Source organism: Brachyistius frenatus, unplaced genomic scaffold, assembly GCF_029030835.1.
Source record: "Brachyistius frenatus isolate BFR_SWC_R1_liver_20210118 unplaced genomic scaffold, ASM2903083v1 Contig_13, whole genome shotgun sequence".
NCBI lineage: Eukaryota > Metazoa > Chordata > Actinopteri > Embiotocidae > Brachyistius > Brachyistius frenatus.
The window spans coordinates 4,651,934-4,674,894 of record NW_027210612.1 but is presented as its reverse complement, the minus strand read 5'-3'; the positions used below and the strand labels follow the sequence as shown (position 1 = coordinate 4,674,894).

The following is a 22,961-nucleotide window of genomic DNA, read 5'->3' as shown; positions in this document are numbered from 1 at the left end:
CAAATACAGCTCAGATTCCCTCTCCACTATTGCTCAATGTGTCCTTGCAGTGAGGATCCTGGCTCTGACCCGGACTGTTTAGGACTTACTGTTTGTGCAGCATTAAAAGGTCAAACTGGACAAATAACTTGTGAAAAGGCAAACAAACATGTTGTTCCCATGATTTCTAAAGGTGAGTTTTCATAATACTGGTAAACATACAATTCTCTCTGAAGTGATTCTTTGGAAACATAAACACTTTGGAGCATTATGCGTGTTGAATTGTGGCCACAACTTATTAAAAATCACCCAGTGAGTCTCTGATGTGTGAGAAAAGACTTAGTCCTCCCTCATCTGTATGTTTGTTTGTGTGAGACATACTGTGTGCTCTGGTTTAAGAGACACAGTGGCTTAGATTTAATAATAATTTTGTTCTCCTGATGCTGCTCGTGTCGACCTTTTGCCTATATTTTTCGCTTCTTTTTTGGTCGTCCACAGGAAGCATTTCATGACTATTAGTGGTCTTACAAGATGAAGTAAGAAATAGCTTTTGCCTGATGGAAGGGCATCTTTATTTGAAAACTAAGAATATTCTAGTGTTGGTATTGGCGCTAGGACAATGCAGTTAAATTCCTTTGTGCATGAATAATTCCTTCTGTGCCTTTCAGGACTTTGTAATAAAGCCCCCATTCTCCAGCAGCCCGGGCTGAATGGAATTGGAACGAAGCGCAGTGTTTGGGAGTCGGTGTTCTCCCATTTCTGATGACCGATGGCAGCAGGGAGATGAAAGGCCTGATGTAAAAAAAAAGCCATGCCTCTGCTTCTTTCCTCCCCTTTTTCCTCCCTCCTCACCTAAGCTGCAGTGCATCTTTTCAGTGTCATCAAAGAATGAAGGGGGGTGAGGGGGTGGGAGAGGGGGGTGGGGTTCTGCCAGTCCTTTTACCCAGCAAATAGATGCAGAAAAATCCAGCCACATGTTCCACCTCCTTCTCCTGCCATCCCTTCCACCCTTGTACTTCTTTCCATTTCTCCTTTTCCTTTCCACGTCGCTCCGAAGGTACAATATTGTTCGTGAGGGAAATAGCAACATCCCACACAGATTTGGCTGATTGAACACGCTAAGAGCTTTGAGCTTTTGGGATTCTGAATTCTTTTATGCCACTTTGTGGTATTTGTGAGGATGAAGCCCTGGATGACGGCTGGTTAAATGAGCTGAGGAACTTCTCTCTGAGCAGCAAGGATACACATCATTTGTCAAGCAAGCTGCCTTCAATTATCCATCAAACACAATACTAACCATCAACATGAACCTCAATGAGAAGTTTATTTGTGCAGCAGCTGGATGTCACACATTTGGAGCCGCTCGTAAACAGAAATTGGTTTGTTCTTTGGTCGTCTTGCTACCACACATGGAGCTGATGCAATTGTGGTTTTTTTTTTTCTTTACTGTTCCATGATTTCTCCACGGCACTTAAAGAGCAAAGATTTCGTATTAAAAAATCTGCTCTTTCTGTTTGTGTTGCTCAGTTTGTGGTCCCATTTGTCTGATAGTTGCGTTTATTTTTTTGCCCCCGTGTTGTTCACACCTCTGAGCCTCACGCCTCCTCTTATGCTGTCGGCTCACATTCAGAGTATCTCTAATTGAGTTTTTTGGACAGTCGGTCCCGTCTGAAACGCTCCATGAGAGATAAAAGAATTTTTCCATTAAAACATCAAAGAGGGGCACCCCTCCAACCCTACTCCACTCCACCCCACCACTACCACCACCACCACCATCACACACACACACACACACACACACACACACACACACACATCACACACACACACACACACACACAACATTCCACTCTCACCAAAACATGATGAGATCAAATGAAGATCTAAGGTCAGAGTAGCTCCAAAGGGGTTAATGATGTGGAGGCTGCACTTGGGCTTTTAATTCACACTCTGGGCAGAAAACCACCCTCGACACATGCGATTCTCATCCCTCCACTGATGACTCATGCACTTTGCACTTTGCAAACAACCCATATATCGAAAGCACTTTATATGAATGCGTTTGACTGTAATTTGACTTGGCTTGGCTCAGACCTGTCATTAGCCGACAACGTCTACTTCACCAGGATCAATAGGCTGTTAATGGCAGCAGACGTCTGGTCGACAGCGCATCTAAATTCAGCAGTGGCGTGAAGTATCCTGCAGTACAAAGAGTTATTTCAAGTGGCAGATTCAGGAAATAATAATTTCCTGTCTTAATGTGATACCGTAACCCTAAATAATAACAGCTGTGTCTCTGAACAAATGGTGCACTACGTTATATGTTGACATCGTACATTTTCACTTCTCTACTTTGGGAGTGAATTGGCAGTATTTTGAGCATGCTGTTTGACTTTCATGCAGTATGTAGAGATGCATATGAATTTTTCATATGAATACCTACAAGACAGATTCTAATCCACCGACCGCAACTGAATGAAGTCAGGTAGATAAACCCGTGAGTGTGGTTGTGGGTGTGGCCGTCCGTGTGTGTGTATTTGCACAAGAGGTTCATTAATATGGCCATGAGTCATTTGCTGAAATGAAAAAAAGTTTTTTTTTTTATCTGACTGGCCATTCAGCTCAGAAGTTGTATCCACCCAGCAGGTCTTCCAGGGCTGTTTATTGTTTGCAAAATCAGCTGTCATTTAACAAAATGCAAAGTCCAGGAAACATTCAGAGTAACCTGTGGCATAAACAAACATCCACCCTACTTATCAAAACTTGTGTCTGTGAGGCCTTGTTTGTGTTCTTGACCATTTTTTTTTTAGTTGTTTGAGTATTTTAAATTGTTTATATTCAGGTTTGTGGTCTGCTTCGTCCTTGCTTTGGTTGGTGAATTGCTATGTTTTTCCTGGTGCCACCATTGCTATCAGTGGAATGGTGAGAAAGTCACACGAGATCACGAGAGATCTCATACGTTGCAGTCAAGTATGCACGGTGTATTTTTACTTCTAAAAGTGTAAATTATCCTGTACAAACATCACGTACGTTAAATTCAGGCTAAATCCACATATGTAGCTTGATGTAACAGGATTTGTCAAGATGATGATGAGAAACAGCCTCTGACAACATTAATAACTTGGATTTAATTGTAGTTGAATGTCGGTATTTTAAGAAATCTGTCAGTCTGAGTGCTTTGCAGGTTCCTTTTGAATTTCGCTGGTAGTGTGACCCTTGTGTTTCTGTTTGGATCGTGGACTGCGCCTCTGAAGAGCTTGACTGTCTCCCACACATTAATTTTTTTTTTTTGGAAGGTCACAAAGACCTGCTCTGCCATTACTGTTGATATATCTGAAACCAAAGATTGAATGAATCTTAAATCTGTCTTAAAACTGGCCGTGACAGTGGAGATATGGTCTCCGCGTGGAACTCTTTAGAGAGATGACTTTTAACAAATGTGAGAGGGCGAGAATACTTTGCATTTGGCAAATTTTCAAGGCCTCTCTGTTTTTCTCTCATGCCTTGTTTCTTGGAAAGATTACACAGCAAACACAGCAAATAACAGCGCTGCAGATAACTTTAATTATTTTTAACTTTATGAGGCCGATGCAATAAAACGGAGTTTTATTCAACTGTTTCACTGGCACAAAAAACAAAACTGTACTGTTTTTCTCAAAAAGTGACACTAAGACAAATATACATCAGATCTTAGTTTTAAGTCTGCTGATTTTAAAGAGGAATTTCTTTACTCTCCTCTTCATCATACCTGGCCTTTATTTCATGCTTTTTGCTCTCACTGTCTGTCTCATTTTCATCTTCACCCCTCATCCTCTCTCCTTCCTTTACAGCCTCACGGGCTTTATAGTGGCTGCTTCTCTTCCATCTGTTTCCCAATCAATTTGGTCTCATTTCCTGCCAATTGGTCCACCTCCACGGGCTAAGGCTCATTTAACAGGAAACATCTCATGTTGAGATCATCAGCTGTAGTTACAGTGATTCTCGGCGTCAGAGAGGCTTTTGGCTGCTTGTTTGAACTTTTGGATACGAGACCGCTGTGTGTGTGTGTGTGTGTGTGTGTGTGTGTGTGTGTGTGTGTGTGTGTGTGTGTGTGTGTGTGTGTGTGTGTGTGTGTGTGTGTGTGTGTGTGTGTGTGTGTGAGAGAGAGGAAACGGAAGTGTTTTAGCAGATGGCTCACAAATTTCCTCATTTTAACAGCATGAAAGTTTAATGAAGAAAACATTGTGCCTGTGGTCAGGTTGCTGTCAACGTCTCTGTGGTTTATTGATCCTGGAAACTTGTGTCGGGTAATTTGATGTATGAATACACGATTTGTTTGATTTGCTGGTGACCTGGCTCCGCCAGTTATTTTTAAGTGCAAAATCTTGCGTAAAACAGACCGCCCTCCCAGTACATTGAATCTGTCTCCTCATTACTTTATTGCCACGTTCTTAAACACTGTGTGATCTATTGTCATCATGATGCATCAGTTTAAAACTGCCACGAACATGGCGCTTCTCTGGTCTCTTCAAACAATAATGTCTCGCACGTACAGTATTTATCGCCCGTATTTCTCTTTGTTACAGCTGCCGTTTTTTGCCGAATCAGAATTCATGCGGTTCTCATCGTACAACAAAACAGAGGGCTTACAGAAAAAAAAACCTCAATTTCCTTATACTGATGTGCCGGAAAGATGTATTTTCTTTCTTTCATACATTTTAAAGCAAGCTTCATCTCACAGGGCGGTGACTGAGTGCCGATCAGGAGAAGGTAGAGCAGCCTCGTACTGGTCAGCCAGCTGCGCACATATTTACCTCTCCCATTTTATATCAGCTTCAGAAGACACTGAGGAAGAGCATGAGGAATGTTGGCAGTCGGCATTGTCTGGTTCAGGTCTTATTAGTTCAGTTAAGCTGTTTCAGGCTTCTGTGATAGCCGGCAATTTCCAGTTTCCAGTTGATCTGCTTAAACCAATTAAAAGAATGTCTGTCCACCCTTGTGGCTGTAAATCTCTTTTTAATGTAGGTTTGACTTCTTTGTGCATCCTCCGTACTATGTATATACATATATTATACGTATATGTGTTTTTTTTATATTGTTTAATCATTCAAAAGTGATCTAGCACCTATAAATATTGAAAAGATATTATTAAAGTCCTTATTTAATTGAAGTTTTCTTGAAAAATTTAATCTAAACTAAACATTGAATTCCTGTGTGAGACTTTTGCCCTCTTCATTGCCAAGCAGGAGAATCTTAATGTAGTTTAATCACGCTATATCACACACAATGCAGAGCCGTGGTTTCGGTCTGCAGCTCATGAAGTAGCCGGTCTTATCAGTGGAAGCAGATGGAGAGCATCCAAGTGAGAGGCTCAGTCAGGCTCCACGTATGTCATAAGTAAGAGGATGACCTTGGCTGATTCTCAACTCTAGTTCAACCATAAGAAACACACACTGTCTGTCATTTTCTTTCTGTCTTTTTGGATTTGTCTGCTTCTCGCTCACACACGCGCGCACACACACACACACACACACACACACACACACACACACACACACACACACACACACACACACACACACACACACACACACACACACACACACACACACACACACTGCCTGGCTCCTACACATTCCTGTATGCCGTTTTACAGCTGGAGACAATATACACTCCCCCGCAGTATCACTTCAGAAAAAGACAAAAAAAAATATGTATTTGTAAGACATTCACTGAAGCACGGGGGCTCTCGCAAAGCCCTTACAAGCAGGTGATTAGATACTGAGTTATTCGTAGCATTTACCGCAGAGGGATGAAGTATTTGCAGCAAAGTTAAGTTGTTGCTTGATAGTTAGTATCAGAGGCAGGCTGAGTAAACATTCTTTCCTTTTGCCTAAGAATTCAATAAAGTTTGAGCCCCATTTTTATCACACCCCAGCAGAACTTGCAGCTCTTAAATCAACCCGACACTGGGTATTTGACTCGTATGACATAAATCCCAAAACACATTAATCAAGGGCAGTTATTTAGGGTCTGGGTGGTTGTTCTCGCTTTTCTGCGCTCACAAGGTAGGATAAACATACGGTGAAAAGTGATATCAATGGATTTTCAGGCAATAAATTTGAAGAGCTTTGCAATGAGATTTATATTGGACCAAAGCTGGGTGAGATAAGGGGCTCCATTTAGGAGGCAGAGAGACGTGGGCAGGTGAGTGAAAGTATCATGAGATTTGCACTGGTTTATGTTTAATCTACGCAATCACTGTGGTTTCTGTGTCCCAGCGACTGACTGCTGCTTCTGTCAGTCCAAGCTGTGGGCTTTAAGGATGATGAACAGTAGACTCATACAGTATATACCTCCGTTAATACACATGAAGAGCCCAGGTGGTTCTTTTCAAGTTTTACTCGTGACTGATGTATACAGAGTTATATCAATCTTTGTAATGTCCTTCATAGCCTAGTTATAACGGAAGGGTTTGTTAAATGGAGATCTTCATGATTAGAACGGGTCACACTATGCGAACAAGTTACGGAGAGATTATTTGTTACACACACTTACACCAAGTATAAATTTAAGAAAATTAAACTGACAAACTAACACTAGTTATTATTATTTTTTTTTAATTAATTTGGCTTAAAGTAAAAAATAAAGGAGACAAAATGGAATATGATGAACACATCAAACCTGACGTGTGAAAAAAATTCAATTTAAACTGGTTAAATTTTTAATGTATGTAGATATTAATAGAATTGAGAAGTTAGGTTTAATATATTATCCGACCTTCTAAATCCGTAATTTTTGGAAGTTTGGCTGCAGTGTGTGATGTTGCAGCGAGTTCCTCTTTAAACCGTGGCCGCTTTTAATTGGTAGGCACTTGGTCGGTTTCCTTGCAACTACACATTTTAATAGTGCAATAATGCTGATTAAAACCCTAGCTAGTTATTATTAAGTACTTTGGAAATACTGTACAGTTGGAAAACAATTGAAATTACCACATTGTCACAATTTCAACCACACAGTTCGCCCTGTTGTGGAGAATTGCAGCATCGTGTTGGACCTTCCAATCCCTGATGTATGCATGCTTATTTACGTATGAAACAAAAGTCTGTTGAGGAATTTCTTTTCGCATTCCTCACAGTTAAAATCTGAAAGTGAGTACAGTTTCCTCCTTCAGAATAATTCGCTGTGAAACTAAAGCCTATATAATTACTTGACCTTTTATCTGTTACTTTAAAAGAGTGCCCTTCACATGTGCTGTATGACACATTTCTGTTGCAGACTGGTAATGAGCCATTGTACATTCACAATCTCTATCTGGATAATTACCATTTCATTTTATTGTGGGAAAAGCCTCCTCATTCATAGGGTATTTCATGCAAATGGAGATTCAGATCAAGGCTTGTAACGGATTTAAAGTGGAAACTTGAAGATGGTAATTGTCTCGTTCAGTCCTCTTTCTGGCTCACTTGAGAACGCACCCCCCACCCCCACCCCCCCCACAGACTCGGCTAAACTGAGGAGCAAAGAGGCCAAGCGCAGTCGCCAGTATTAGGATGAAATAGTCCATCTTGTTAGAAGACCCTTAATAAGATAATACAGAGCAGTTGCTGGTTTTCCATTTAAATGTTGTGTGTTTTCATGCAGCCAGTGAAAATGTCAGTATTACTAAATATAGATGTCACTGCAAAGAGAATCACCCTTATTTAGAAATGTCACGCAACTTCCCATTAGACAAGCAGTGTCTCCACAACTGACCCTTGAGGTGTAATTGGTACATGTAATACGAAAAGGAACGTAGGGGGCTCATTTGTTTCACAATATGAGAGGTGTTTGTGAATTGTTCGAATATTCGTATCTCCCACCCTTTTTCATTTATCCATCTGAGCTCTAAGCTGACTTCCGTTTTTAATAAATGTATTTTACAGTCTGGGAACCGCTCCATTACTTCTGATTATTTTTAATGGCAAGCTCATTCTTTTGTAGTACATTCAGATTTGTCTCTTAAGACTTGAAGACTGTTTTAATGAGCTCTCAGAAGGTCTGCTTCCTTAGCCCCTGGCTACATCCAGCTATGTGCAGCAGGCAACTCTACTAGACCAAGACTATATAAGGCATGAACACTTCCCTAGACATGAAGACATGCCATTCTTCCCTTTGACAGATATTATCCAGTGGGGAATGGCAGCAACATAACTCGAGTAGATCCTTGATTGAAACATATTGCATAAATAAAGCATAAAGAAAGATTTTAACATTGCGGTGGATGTCAAGGTGTAATACAGAAAGCAATATGAGCTACTTGGCTGTGGCATACATGAGAAATAGACTCTTGGGTTGATGAGTAAAAACCTTTGGCTTTATTTGAAGAGGAAAATATATATAATTGCTGGGGAGAAAGCGCAGTCATCTTGGCTCAAAGAGGCTGCAGAGTTAAATGATGGTCTTTCCCACCTGTTGAAGCTTGACCTCCATTTAAAATGCTGAAAAAGTCAATGTGCTATATGTTTTTCACTTCCTAATTTGGACACAGACTTTTTAACACGTTCTCTCCTTTCCTCTCCTTCTCCCTCTGCCTCCCAGATGCCATGATCCGGCTGGAGGAGGATAATCACACGCCCCCAGTAGACAGCATGGACACCAAAAGGCACTCCGCTGAAAGGTGACCTCCAGACACTTCACCTCACCAAAACGTTTGGTGAGTTAAGAGTGAGAGAATCCCTCGTATTCATAAATGACACCATCTCTCCCATCATTTTAAATAAACTTATCCATGCATCTGACACTGACTGTTTTTTCCTTTGACCTGACTGGAGATAACCTTTCAACCAAAAAAAAAATATCTTTAGTTTTTAATTAAGGTTAATTTATTTTTCTTTAATGACCTAAGTATGTTCCGGTGTTTTATCTGAAATATTCTTCAACAGTGAGATTTGAACAAAATGCACCTGTTAGTGTTCATTTTCTTGTGGTGTTGGGTTGCATGGTGCGTGGCTGCTGTGCATGTAGAGACAAATGCACTTTATGGGGGGGGGGGGGGGATGTAACTCAGTGCTATTTTCTGGAGAGAAGCCTCTTTTCCCCATTCAGTTACTGCAGCTCACGCAACTCAGACAGGTGTGTGACCAAAAATATTTGTAAAAGAGCGAAAGAAGGCGTTCTAATGGAGTGTTTTTTTTCTACCACCAAAGTAGCACCTGTTTATGGGAAATGCTGTACTTTACTCCATTGGTATTGACATTTGTGACCAAATGACAGCATTTTTCTTCCTGCAGTGGACTATTTTCATCCTTGGACTGATACATTTGTTTGTTGTTCTCGTGCAGTGATTCCAAAACTGTGAAAGTGGATGGAAAATGAGCAAGTCCAACTATTTCACTCCAAAACACTCAAAACTAAATGTCATTTAGTTTAATTTTATTACAGACAACCGTTATTATATACAGTATACACATTGCATATCACATTTCAATCATGTAAAAATTAGATGTTAATTATTTAAACACTTTAGAAAGAACATTTTCCTGTGTTCAGCCACGTAGGGTGACATTTCATCATTTCCCACAAAGCATAATGCAAATGTTGGCTTGACGCAGTCAGATTTGGACTCCTGACTTGTTGATTTTAGCAAGCGGGATGAGGGGAGTTTTGAAATGGCTTTTATGTTCAAACACCAATCAAGATGCAGGTGACTATGCTGGACCTGACAGTTCAGATAAACCTTCCAATGCTGAGGAGAGATCAAGAGAAAGAAGGAGAGCTGCAAACTGCTTGAAACAGACGCCTTATGCTGTCGATAATTTGCCTTTCAGAGGCGGTTGCATTGTTGAATCAGTGCATTTTATGAGAAAAACTGTTGGCATCTGAAGTGAGGAGTGATACATGGGAAATTTGGGCTACATGGACTTTTAGGCAATATTGAATGTCTATGGAACAGAAGAATGAAACAGGGTTTGGATTCACAGGCAATACTTGATGGAAGGATTAATGTGTCGTTATTTTGTAATAATTTTTTGCTTATGTATTTGCTTTGTTGATAAATATTGAATATTACAGGGCTATTGCTTACGTCAAAAAAAAAAGTGTCAAGTACCCATGTGAAACTGTTTGTAAATCCAGCTTTATCTTAATTTGGATGCACATTCCAAGCAGTTTGTTATTAGCATAAGGAAAGGCCCATGTAAGGTAGTGGTCCTCAATGGTCATTGAAAATCATCTGTAAATTATTACCTGTGGAAACTGAATATCAGCAAACATAAAAAATAAGCAGGCGTAATAGTAGCTGGACAGCAACAACCACAGAAGCAAAACATGAAAACTGCTACCACCACTTCCACTTCTAAATATATATGTGAGGTGTAACCATGTGTAATGTGATTAGAGAACCGGAGATATAGAGAGCCTCGGAAACACAGCACTCGTGTGGTTTGATTGAAACAAGTGATTTGATTTAAAATAAGAACCTTAGAAACGTCATCGAAGGCAAAGTACTAGTGCTAAGAGGAGGAAGACGACAGGTAGTTCCTTAGAAACTCACATGGATAAGTTTGTTGGATCCACAGGAGGAAGGATTAGACTTTGTTTTATGGCCTGAAATTCTAGATGTGAGCTCACAGAATTCGGGTCCAGTATTTCCTGTGAATTCCAACCTGACAGAACACATACGGGTTTGATTTGGTGATTACATAGTGACGTGAAATTGAAAATAATAATTTTAATTGAATGTTTTATATTTTCACAGTGTAGGTTACGCTTTATTATTTATCAATGACGTAAAACTTGCCACAAAACATTTACATTGCAAGTGGTCCTGGCATAGAGAAACACATAAACATTTTGCATTCACTTTAGCTTTTGTGAATGAAAAGAAATGCCAACAATCATAATGCTATAACCTTTTCTTATCGTAATAAAATGCATCCCCTGGTTGTAACTTGCATACGGAAGATATAGCGATGCAGTTCTGTCTACATGGTGTATCATGCTGTACATCTTGTTTTGTCATAAAATATTGCCTTCAACTCTCCTGATAACTTCGTATCAAATGAAGTAGGTAGCCTGAGGTGAAAGTGCCTTTTTATGGAAATTAGATCTTGCGCTGAAGTGATGATTGATACCAGACTTATATTCATTTGAAAGTAGAAAACCTCAGGCTATAATCAATGCAATCTCTGTAAGTGAAACATACACACACAAAAAAAACATTAAAATCAAGCAAACATTATAAAAACAATTTATTAACTGCCCGAAGGCAATGCTCATTTGTCACTAAAGAAATGGTGCGTATGTACTGTGTAGATGTTGTTACTATGTCCAAAGTTCAGTGGGTCTACAGTTTGTTTCAGAATATCTGAGTGTGCTTATACCAGCAAGAGTGGTTAAAGGCACTCAAGCATTGGATAGAATTCAGTCAGTGTGCATTTCATTTAGGTTTGCAGTAACAGGAGGCGCAGGCACGATTATACAAGAGGAAATGGACAAACACATTTGTGCGTGAGCGCGTGAAGGCACAGATAAATCACCTTTGTCACCTCATTTATTAGAATATGATTATGTGTCCAAAGTGATTTTTTTTGTTTTACCATATCTGTTTCAGCCATTGCATTACATTGTTAGAATTTATTGGACATTCACGATGTTTAGTGGCAAATCAGTGATTTAAGGTTTGAAATGCTCTAAGGAATGTTGTTAATCCGAAACCCACAATTGAAGAAGTCACTGGAAAATGTTTTTGTTTAACGCTGGGATTTACTGATACGATGGAAAAGTTCAGAGAGTGTTCCTGCAGTGAAGGAACGGAGCGCAGCACCATGATGTGCACGGAGCGGTGTGAAGCAACGACTTTCTGTCACTTGATCAACATCGGCACCTTTTCATCACGCTGTGAACGGGTGAAACATGACACGGCTCATCTCACGGCTTCATTGTCACGGAGTTTCGGAAGCATTTGAAGGGTCTCTGTTTTGAATTTCCCGACACAAGATCTGATGTGCGCTGTCTGCTCAAATTTCAACTCCATGGTGAAATCGCAAATACGCACTTGGTCACAAAAACGCGGGTAACTCGGGGGCTGATGTTGATCAAGCAAGGTAACTTGGAATACTTTTTCACGAACGTTTTGCTTTCCCCATTTTTTTAATTTTTTTTAATTTATTTTTTTTTCCACATTTTGGTGTTGCTTTCCACTTGTGTGCAACAGAAACACTGTGGAAACTTTGGGACATGTATTTCACCCTAATTTGCACCTGCATGAAATTTAGTTTCCAGTAAGTAATTACAATTTATTTACTTCAGAAATTAGGAAAACCTGTTGGGATCTCGTTTGCTGAAATTCAAAGTTCTGCTCCAGTAATTTAGGCTTTACAGGCAGCCTCTCTGAAGGAAACTCTCGGGTTGAGTGATCATGAATCATGATCATGAATATATTCCTATAAATCTATATGTTTTGCTTATTTTAGAATACATTTCAAATGTTTCAAAAAGTGCTAATTAACCATTACAACATTCAACATTTTTGCATTTACTCGGTTCTTTTAAAGCCACAATATTCTTTTAGGTGCTGTCATAATCTGCCCACCTATTTTTTTTTTTGTGAGAACAAAAGGTGAATTACAGCGAGGAAATCCAGTCCAGTGGGACTTCATTAGTCAGTGGGGCTCTGTATTATAATACTTCAAACATTATAAAAACCTATTTGGTATTCAGCTGCAGTTCTCAGGGCCTCTTATTTGCAATTTAAAAAAATAATCTTTGACTAAGTTAAGAAATCTAAGTACATTATTACAGTAAGCTCACTCTGATGAAGTCTTTACTGTCCACTCAAACTTTTGATGAAACTACAGCAGGATTAGGCATTTTCTAAAATGGTGCAATGTTTTCAATCTCTTTAAAAACCCTTCAGCTGTGTCAAATGGGAATCTCAGTCTACATTAATAGTTTTCAATTCCTGCTCAAGCAGTTTTAAGTATGTGTGTTTCCTTGGAATGTACTAAACATAGCTTTTGGCCTTAGTCACGATCCAGGTCACTTAATATTTACTATCTGTCAATTCCAGCTTCCACGTTTTAAATTTATATGACACAGCAGCACACTTACTCAACACTTGTTAATTGTGCAAAATACATGAATAAGAACTAGATAATTTATAGAGCCCACGGTTGTTTCTGTGTTTCTTTGCTTTGTATCATACTTTTTTAAATACAGTGTCTGTTTAAATCTGTTGGGACAGGAAGGTTTGCACCGGACTTGGCAAGCTTCTCCGTCCCCAGCACGGAAAATCAAATACAGTCTTTAACCAATTGCAGCACTTAAGAAGCACGGTACTTGTGCTAAATGTTGCTGCTATAGACAGTGACCCCTTTCTGCCAGTTTGTATTCATCTTTATTAAAAAATGTTGGCTGCTGTATATTTTTGGTGCAACTCTATTTTCTCTTGACTTAAGATGTCTTTTCTTGTACCAGCTGATGTGCCTTTCAGTCTTCATATAGCTGTTTGTTGTTATTGGGAAAGATGCCTCGCTTGGACTATATGATAATCTTGTTAAATGGCTTGGGGCATTTCATCCCTCTGAAAAGTAACGTGTTCACTTGTTACATAGTGTAAATCTTATGCTGTATATTAAAGGTTAGATATTACTTCTCAGAAGATGAGAAATTGTACAAATTTACTTTGTGTTATTGCAATGATAATTAGATTTAGACTATCTGTGATCACACAGATGTGACTTTAAACCTTAATTTGTTTTATGTTGTGTAAACTACAATACCTATACACATGGTACCTATGTGAGACACCTACACATAAACCTTCTTTTATAAGCTTACATTCTGTAAACTTTCTTGCTTTTTCAGTCCATTCGTCACCGTGCAGAGCTGTTTATGTGCCATGTGTATTTCGCTGGGACACTAGTAAACTTCAAAAAAATACAGTGGTGCTGTGATGGAGTGGCCCTGTGGTTATGAGGTGAAGCCTCTTTGGGCAGATTGAAGAAGTCATGGGTATTAAAGAAAGGAAAAGTACCAGAGCAGAGATGATGCAGAGCCGCAGCTGTGACATTGTGTCTGATGACTTTTTACTCTGAAGTCAGGACTTTGAGATCCTTTCATGTCAAGACTGAATGCTGTGTCATTGCCGCCAAGTATGCCACAGATACTCTATGTGGTAAACATTTGTTATATGTTGTCATTGTCAGATGGCATTTGTGAAGAAATACTCCTGAACATGAACTCCTACACTATGCAACCTTTACTATTTAGACGTTTTTGCTGTTTCTATTCTCCCGTGTTGTGTATTCTTACCTCACCCTCACCGAGTCACTCGCGTGCCAATGTTCCAGGGGATGATAGCACATGATATGTTGCACGTAATGAATCTAATTTGTTTTCCAGCCATATTGCACAACCCTTTAGCCAAGTCCCATCCCTGCACTTTACCAGCTCATCCACTGACTGCTTTGTCCAAAGGCAGCTTTGGCTGTAATTGCTGCCTCTTTCAGTCAATATGTTTGCTCCACAGCGATCTGTCTTTTCTGGGATGGATTTTTCCCAATCCAAAAAAAGATTGCCCTTTGCCCAGCCCTAATCTTATGTGCCTTTGGTGTACCAGTGCTAACATGTCTGGGCACTTATTGTGCATTTTAGGTACTTTTTAAAAACTTGTTCCCATAAATTATATACTCCTATCCTTGCAACAGTAGACTTAATAAAAGACACTTTAGAGTGGTTCTTATATTGCAGCACTGAGACTCCATGGGGCCAGTTTTCATACATTTTCAACTTTTTAAAGATGTTTTTTTTTTTTTTCATCTCCTGCACTGCAAATTATTGTATTAGACAAGGACACTTGCCAACGTTATCGCCATTATCTAGAATAATCTCGAGTTATAGTATATAAACTGAGCACCCTCAGTATGTTCTTACTTCGCTTAAGACCTTTTTTTGTACTTAAGACCCTTCAGTTTGACATAAAATTGTAAATAGTATTACTAATATCACTATTAATATACTATTACTACTATAATATTCATAATTAAAGTGCATAGTTTTAGCTTTGTTTTGAATAGATTTACATAAATATGGAGAATTTTGGGTGAGATGTAGCCCTTTTAGCACACGGAAGTGAAGTACAGCTGTTCTGTCCTGTTGATTGTTACATCCATTTCCTTAAATATGCCAAAGAGGAAATCGGGAACTTGCGAGTTTGTAGAAAACTCTTGCAACAACACTTTGATACTTAGATTTTTTTTTTTTTCAAAACTCCCTTTCCTTTTTTTTCCATTTCCCTCCCTCCACAAAATTCCCTGATTTTATTATCCTTCCTTTTAAGCTGCCAGAACACACAGTCCCATACCTGCTGGAGACAGTGTCCAGATGTATGTCTCCACCTTTTCTCCTGTGGCATGGATCTATTTTTATGTGGTGGTTTCAATTTGTGCAGTTCTTCAGCCCACCGTTAGACATGTTATTTTGCAGACACGAAATGCATTAGTGGAAATAGCACCAATGTCTGTACACGTTTGAAATATTTAATACATCGTATACACTTACACCTCTCACTAGATAACTTCAGTGAAGCTTTAGTAGCGCCATAATCATGCCATAATTTGTATTTGACCTTTTCTTTGTTTTATGGCAAAATGCTGCAAAACTAATAACAACATCTGAGCTCTCGTGTTAGTGTAGTGACATTTGTATTTAACTTAAAGGGTTAAATTTGAATGATCTGAGCACAAAGTCTAAAACACATTTACGGTGTGTCAAATTCCTCTTTTGCTAGTTTAATGGTCAATAATCTGAGTGCAAAGTAAGGCGCGTGGTTCAAAGGTGTTGTACTTTGTCTCTTAATTAACCATAGTCGTGTTTTGGCCATAACGTGAAATGAACCAATTAGATTATCATTGCCTGTTCCCACTAGCAGACAGGTGTGCTTGCACCATGTCAGATTTTTTTTTTAATGGCAGATTTGCCATCTAGTAAGAAAGAACACTTCTTTACAGAGGAAATGTACCGGAGCAGACTGATGTTCACAATAATAATCTTTCATGTTATAACCTTTTATTTTTAATTATTTGCATGTTTGTACACTGCTACGTGTCCCTGTGTGTTTAACAAGAGTATATGAGTGCTGAGCATCTGACCATGCAGACACACATTACTTGCTTAATAATGCGCCCTTAAATTTCCTGTAAAATACTGCACCCTTTATTAAAGACCGGGTTTTTGTTAATCAGTCACTTTCTGTTCCCTCAAGATAGCAACGTACACGAGCACACCAACACACCAATTGCAGCTCAGCTGGGCACATGTACATTTGTTTTGTGCGAGCTGTCAACTGCGTCGTTCAAAACTAGAAAAGACACTTGCGTCGCACTTGGCTCCACTATGTGCTAATTTTAAGATAAAGCCCAAAATATTGCAGTATCTAAATCTTGCAGAACTGTTGGTATAGTAGTAGATGATTGGTCTTGTTAAAACTAATGTTATAATATGTCCCTGAGGCCTTGGAGTAAATCTCTTGTGTCAAAGTTTGCAGGCCACAGACACACAAATGCAGAGGAGGGCCCGTAACTTTAAGTTGTATTTACATTTGTAGTTCCATTGCAATCCACGTTTTCGTCAATTTAGTGGCAAAAGACCAAATAAGAAGACTCACAAATTCAAATCAGTATGATTCAGACTGGCCTGTTTCTCGTCTTTCCAAATATGAATTTCTGCCAGCTTCTCTCATTTTACTCAACAAATGAACCAGCGGCACTTGAAATAGAAGCTTGAAAATGAGCAAACACTTTTTTTTATTCCTTTTGTCTTTTGACCTTCTGTCAACGCAGTTTAGTTATTTGGTTTACACAACCTCACTGGAATTTTTTCCTTTTCAAAGTCAGTGATAGAAATCTGGGAATGCGTCACAATGCCGTGGTGATGGATCAGTAAACTGTCTGCTGAGCACTGTATCTTTGGTCTGTATCATCATTATGATAAATTCTTCCAGTTTCCACATTCACTAAGCCGTTGAAAGGCTGTAAAGGATTGAGACTTCTGACTAAAGCATCATGGGTGCCAATTTTTTTAGTTGGACAATCCTGACAAACAGTCATACTCTCAGGTGATTACTTACCACTATTCTATTCAGGTTTCAAAGAACAAACCAAACCAAACACAGGGAACGTCATCTCTTTGACATATAAGTCTGAGAGTCAAAGCCGGTAAAGCGTCGTCATTATTAAGGCTTTTGACTCATCTTTCCTTGTTGTTGTTTTGTTCCTCTTTGTGGGAAACTCTGCAGTGTTTTAACTTAAACCGAGTAATTCGAGGTCTGAGACAGAATGCATATTTCCCTTATCTCAAACCGCAGTTCCCTGTTCATTTGTTTTCTGTCAAACTGTACCTTCCTAACTCTGTCCTTGGATGTTAATTTTCTGTCTCACATGGGCACCTGCCCCACGCTTCTCCTTTTCTTTCTTATGCCCCCTTCATTTCTCACCATCTATTGTATGCCGGGTGTCATTGAGAAACTAGTCCTGGCGTGATGCATTTGTGTGTGCTGCTCTGTTTGATAAAGACTGCTTATAGAACGAGGGGACATCTTTCCTGTGGACCTTTTTCACCGCTACTGTGCTGCTCTGAAATTAAATGAACCATGTGTTGAACACTGGCAGTGGCAAAAAGGGATTTGCAAACTGGACGTATTTTCATCACCCCGTTTAAGTGGTGTGAAAACAAAACAGTTTAATTCCCTCCTGCTCTAAACAGGACAGAAAATAAGAATGTGTTTGGAATTAATTCAACGTGTCACATTTAACTTGTTTTTATACAAAGGAAGAATCCCGTTCCTTGTGTGCTTTTCTTTTCTCTTTCATCCAACTACTCACTTTCTGATGCTAACTTTTGATTTGCTTCCAACAGCAGGTTCACTTGGAACCGAACCTCTCTTCCATTTTTAGGATTCAAGGTATCCGAAGATCTGAATTGATGATTCTGGCTTTAATTAGTATAGCCTGTTTTAGTGATATCAGCAATTCTTTACAGGCTATGCTAATCTGTGCCAGAATTAGCAATGCAATTGGGACGGATGTATTTCTCCATGATGCCCATTTAGGCTGTTTCAGTCCTAACCTTAATTTCTCTCTTTATTTATTGCTGGTTTTTGAGTCTATACTTTGAAATATAACCGAGCAACAAAAAATAACTTCTCAAGACGGATGGATATTGGTAAAGGTCCTCTGTCAAGGTCTCTGTCTGCAGACAAGATACATTTTGTAACAACCAGAATGAAAGAAATCCCAGCCGGCCTATGCACTCTGTCTTGTACGCTACGATCAAGTGGCCTTTTCTGAGACATCCATTGGGAAACAACTTGATGAGCATAAATGTCAAAGAGGATGTCAGTATCGCAACCTCCTTGTTGGAAAAGGTGGATCATTGGTGTGAAAATGTACGACAGCAATGGCCTCAGCAGCTGCTACCACATTGTCCTGGTGTTTTTTTTTTCCATTAACCTAGTATGTTAGAGGCGCCTAACCTGTAGACACTTAATTTAACAGCATGCGTGTCCTTTAAAAAAATCCATTATCTCTGCAGAAGCTCATTTGACCTGTGTAATAATAAATTTATAATGTGTCTAATCATAAATGCACATTTTGGAAGAGCAAATTCTCTTTGGAAGATTTGATAAGATCAAGCTTGATTTAATTTTTTTTAAAGGATTTGGACCAGTCTGTTCAAAATTATAATTATTTTTTACATCACATCAAAACAAGTTTTAATACTATTTATGGCTGGCATTTATTCAGTTACAGCCATATATTTACACTTATGCATTTACAGTATGCCTCTGTGTACTGGTTTATATTTTTATTGGCAAGGTACGCAATTCCTGCACTTGATATAAATACCAAGCACATGCACAGATTGACAGGAAATAATGACTGCGTGCAGTGGGCAACACATGGGAGACGAGTGGTGTTGCATACAGAGATGGCACATTATTCATGTGCATGCTCATGCATGTTGTAGCTGCTTCTTTTAATCTAGAAAAGTACACCATGTTGAGTATAAAATATATATAAGTTGGTTCGGCTACAGTACACCATTTTATAGAGGAGACATCAAATTTTCAACATGGCCAAACAGAATAGCTGCTCATGGGGCTTTTTCTGTCCTTAGTAATCTATAAATGTATCATCTGAGACATTGAAGGCTGAACTCTTAATAAGGTCTATTTTAACTATTGTGTCCAAATCAAAGGGAACAGATCTGCTTGTATGCAGATCGATATACACAATAATGATATTTATAGTGACCTGTCACTCACAACTGATAAATGCTATAACTGTGGAAAAATCTTCCATTTGTGTGAATTTGCTGCTGCAGGGGAAGAACATTGGGAGTAATTCTGACATACAGGTAAAGCGCCTGTAAACCAGGGCTCTAAGGAATTGGCATTCTGCTGTGGCCTTTGAATGGCACCAGCATCTGGAGGCACGTGGATCAGACCCTGATAATAAATAAGCACACGCACACGCACACGCACACACACACACACACACACACACACACACACACACACACAAACGAGCAGATAAACACGTGAACACGCACAGTTATGCACGCACACATTGAGAGCAACTGGCCTCTTACTAACCCTCCTGCCCTCTCTGCTCTGTCTGACTCTGAGCGGGAAAATCAATCCGCCTGATTCCGGCTTCATTTCGAAGCAGTGCTCTCATTAACATAATCACCTCGACAGTTTTTCTCACATATCACCGATATAGCTTAACGTTGTAAGTATTTTGCCATTAGTCATTATTTAGCTTTTGTGAATGACATAACTCACTTCTGCTGTCTCTGTGTCTTTGTCTCTCACGCACAGTTTAGTCTGAAATTTGCAACATGCTCGAGACTCGAGGTGATTGATTGTGGTATATTAGTGTACTGCCCACCGTGTCACGTTATCTACAACTATGTTGATGAATCATCTGTCTTTCTGGCTAACAGCAATTAACTTCCATGTTTGAGATTCCATCCATCTTGTCCAGCTGCGTTTGAAACTCTAATGCGGTCGTTTAAATCAGACCCACAAAGCATTCGACTTTACAAAAAGCCAATGATTGCATTACTCCCTCCCCCTTACATCAGCTTAGATCTTATAAAGTTAATGCTCTCAATTATCTATTCCCCAGTCAGGCTTTTACCCCTGTCTGTCTTTTGTCTTCTCAATCGTCTCGTCAATAGAAATAATGTTCTAATTTTTCTGGATAATTGTGTTCATGTAACTTTGTAAAAATCAATACAACCCCACCCCCCCACACACACACACACGCTCACATATTCTTTATTATCAAGCAAAACAAACTGTCTTCTATGTATGGAATTGGTGTACTTAAGGATACACCCTGGTCATATTTTAGTAGCTTTCATATTTATGGCAATGCTGAAATTTCCTACTAATAGGTTTCCCCTACATTTTTTCCCTGTCATCCACCAGTCAGTGTTTGGCCCTGTTTATCCTTGCAGCTTAAATCCCAGCCCAATCTTGCCTATCAGCAGAAACGAGAGAGCGAGCGAAATACACACCCTCGTGAGCTCACCTCTCCACAGTGTTATACACCAGAGCACCAGGTCCCTCTATTTAGTAAAGTAATTCAACTCATTACCTCTGTCTCTCCAAACTGTATGCATGGAAAGTGTTACGCCTGAGCTGCTATAGACTCTTAAGCTGCCTGGGTTTATGAGGTAACCGCTATGTGTGTGGGTGCGTGAGCAAGCGCACATGCTGAGAATCTCTCGCTCTGTCTCCAAACATTGATAAGAGAATTTCTCTCTTTTGCATCATAGCCTGAAGCAAAAGAGCATAAACAATCTATAAAGTAAAATTTTTGCCTCTCATTTGCAGAGAACATGTCAGAAGTAATTGGAATCCCAGTCATTTGCCTGTGCAAGTAAAAATAAACATGATGCAGATGGAGGAGCTGGGTTCTGCACTATGCCACATATTTTACCATTCTGTGTTTGACAACTAGTTGTTTATGTGCATGTATTTTTTATTATTTTGAAATTGGGATTAGCAGACAATCTGTGTGCTGATTCTGACAGTGACAGATTGATGACAAATAAAGGCATTACTGTCGTGAAATGGGCTGTTACAATGATATATCATGCTGATGATATACGTTTGTTGTCGTAGATGTACCTTTCACCTGGCCTTTATACTATTAATTAATATTAAAACTTTTTTTTTAAATAATCCTCTCAAATGTCAGGATTTGCTGCTTTTCTTTGTGTTATAGGATTTTAAAGTGAGTGTTTATATTTTGGTGTGTTGGTTAGGCACAGGAAAAATTTGACGATGACCCTTTAGGAAATTGAGAAGGGCCTTTTTTTTCACAGTTAAATCACAAATGTTATTGACCAATTCATAGATTAACCAAGGAAATAATCACCAGATTAGTCAGTAAAGAAAATATTTAGTTGCGTTGATATTGCATTATAAAATTAGGAGGATTTTAATCAGTTACTGGTGGGTTTTATCCATATCACCCACCAAATGTGGAAACTAATCGCATCTTTTCTCTTAATTTTTCTTGCCCAATATTTTTAGTTATAACTCTGACTTCCAGTGCTATTCTGTTGGTAGGTGAAGCGATCGTTGTACCTTTTTTGATATCTTTAGCCAGAAGCAATAAAAACAGACGGTGGATATGGGATGGAATGCTCCAGATTCAGATGTGAACATGTGACTTTAATGGACCTGCACTTCTAGTGAATAATTTCTTGTTCATTCTTGGGAGCATGCTAGGCGGGCTGCCCCTTTTCCACCAGCTAAGCTGAATTATTGGAGCCAAGAATACCACCCTGTCCTGCAATTAATGACACTCCATTGATTCAACCCATTCCCTTTTAGCAAGAAAATAAATCTCCCCAGGGAGTTGCCCTTCCCAAAGGATCTTCTGATAGTCACTGATTTCTTAAGCTTACTGCTCTCAGTTCCATTTTTCTCTGAGGACATAACCGCAGAGCTTCACCAACATATTAACCTACAGACCCTACATCAAGAGTCCACTCAACATTTGATTTGCAGGCAAGTGCTGCCTGGTTTATTTGCAAAAGCTAACGTTGTGTTAAAGTGGATTTGTATGCCCAGTCAAACATGTCTGCTTTTCAGCGTTTCAGTTCACCCGGTGAGACTGAGGTCAGTTCACGCTGGCTGAGGGCTGAATATTCATGATCAGTTTGAAGTGCTGTAGAGATCGGATACAAATTCCTTCCAATTAGTGGAAATTCAGCTCATTTAAATGTACTCGTATCATTTGAAATTCAAGATCTAAACAGTAGTATGGTTTATTTCTCATCCCAGCAGATTTTAGGATGAAGGCAGAGACCAGTCTCTGACATCTCACGATATTTATTGCAACTCTGACTTTGAGAGAAGGCAGCAGGTGACAAAAAAGATCATTATCCTCCACCGCTCTCGGTCTCTCTCTTTCTGTTCCTCCTTCCTGCATTTACATAGCATACTGTATGGCTTATTTAGTCAGAAATAACCTTCCAGGTGCATCCACACTCTCAAATTCACACGGCTGGCAGATGGTGAAGGAAGCCTTCCCTCAGCATTATAGTGCCAGGGAGTGTGATATTGATCAGCGTCCAATACAGAGGGACAGAGACTCCTGCAGTATGTGTCAGAGGCGAAGGGTATTGAGAGGAAAGTGAGGGCCCTCGAATGCATGACAGGTGATAAAGGAGAGAGGTTTGGAGAGAGTTTTGAGTAGCGTGCAGTTCATCTATAAAACTGCTAACTTTCCAAAGTTACAGCATGGAGAAAAAAGACTTACTTTAAATGAACCCCAGATAGATTTTCTTTAATCCCGTGACCTTCACGATGGGTAGATGTGTGCATGCTGCGAGAGGATATGATCGCAAAGGTCTCATGCAGCTATAAAATGTAAAGAAAAAAGGGATTTAGTGTAATACAAATGACACCTCGTTCCACCCCGGTGCTGGATTGCCTT

The 22,961-nt window shown here is 39.4% G+C and overlaps 1 protein-coding gene across 1 annotated transcript in view; it reads left to right on the top strand.

The window, feature by feature from the left end:
- Window positions 1-22,961, top strand: part of chrm3a (cholinergic receptor, muscarinic 3a) — a 74,667-nt gene that overhangs the window by 17,161 nt on the left and 34,545 nt on the right. Inside the window, exon 2 of the mRNA XM_069692954.1 lies at window positions 8,539-8,653. The gene's annotated coding sequence lies outside the window, so the exon portion shown is untranslated. The remainder of the gene's footprint in view (window positions 1-8,538; window positions 8,654-22,961) is intronic.